Here is a 1,576-nt window from a genome sequence, read left to right on the forward strand (position 1 = left end):
AAAGTTATATATATATATAACTTTATAAAGTTATATATATATATATATATAACTGTTATATATATAAAGTATATAAAGGAAATACATGTAGGGGGATTAGAAATTAAAACTGTCAGAACTCTGAAAATGTATGGGGGTAAGGAGTCTCAGTGAAGTAGGAGAACATATATTAATAGCAGATGAAAGAGTAGTGAAGGAAGAAGTTTGGTTTATTAGTTTGAAAACAAAATAAAAATTTCCTTCAATGTTGTTATTGTTGTTTACTTTTTAAATTATGAATTATTATATTTTGAAATGTCATAACATTGAAAGAGAATATGAGATTTTTGTGTTCAATAGAAAAAAATAAAGACGACTTCTACTTCTGGGTAGACAGAGTATACGTATTTTTCCCTATTCTTCCTAAATATAGCTAGCAAATCTTGACAATTATATATAAAATAGACTTAAGAAGACTCTGAAAGGCAGAGAAAATGAAAACTTAAGACTCAAGAAAAAAAATAACAATTGTTTAAGAGACCACTGATGGTAATGCAAAGTGGTATATCCATTCTGGGAAAGAATTCAGAAATTGCTTTAAAAAGTAGATATGCGACTACCATTGCAGCAGTTGCACTTCTGGACATTTGTCCCAGAGAAATGAGAAGTTATGTCTGGATAAAAACCTTTATGCCATTGTTTATAGTATCTTTACTTGTAATAGCTAACCTAAAACTAGCAGCAATACAGATATGCTTCAACATGTGAATGGTTAAATGAACCGTGGCACATCCATACCATGGAATACTACTCAGTCATGAAAAGGAACAAACTATTGATATACACAATATCCTGGATGAATCTAAAGGGTATTATGCTATATAAAAAACAAAGCCAATCTTGAAAGGTCATATATGCAATATTCTCAAAATGAAAAAATTATAGAGATTAAAAACAGATTACTGCTTTTGAGGAGTTAGAAATAATATGGAGGAGGGATAAGTATCACTATAAAGGAGCAGAATGAAAGAGATCTTTGTGGTAAGGGGACAGTCTTGTATCTTGAGTGTGAGGCTGGTTACACAAATTTACTTGTCATAAACTGACACAGAACTCTACAAATTGTGATGGTTCATGTGTCAGTTTGGCTGGCCACAGAGTACCCAGATTAAGCATTATTTCAGGGTGCGGCTGTCAGGGTGCTTTGGATAAGATCAGCATTTCAATTGAATATAGATTGTCCTCTCCAATGTAGATGGGCCTCTTCCAATCTACTGAACAGGGCCTGAAGAGAACAAAAGGCAAAGGAAGATAGATTTTTTCCCCCTTTTTCCTACCTCACTGATTGATATTTTCTGGCTCTCAGACTGGAATTTACACCATCAGTTCCTCTGGTTCTTAGGCGTTTTAATCCATGAACCTACATTATTGGTTTTCCCAGGTCTTCAGCTTGCTGACAGCATATCATGGGACTTAACCCACTCTATAAGCACATAAGCCCATGCCTCATAATAAATATGATTTATTTTGGTTCTATTTTTCTGGAAAATTCCGACTAGTACACACACGTATTTAACAAAGTCAATTTTCTGATTTT

This window comes from Bison bison, unplaced genomic scaffold (genome assembly GCF_000754665.1).
Source record: "Bison bison bison isolate TAMUID 2011002044 unplaced genomic scaffold, Bison_UMD1.0 scf7180017851953, whole genome shotgun sequence".
Taxonomy (NCBI): domain Eukaryota; kingdom Metazoa; phylum Chordata; class Mammalia; order Artiodactyla; family Bovidae; genus Bison; species Bison bison.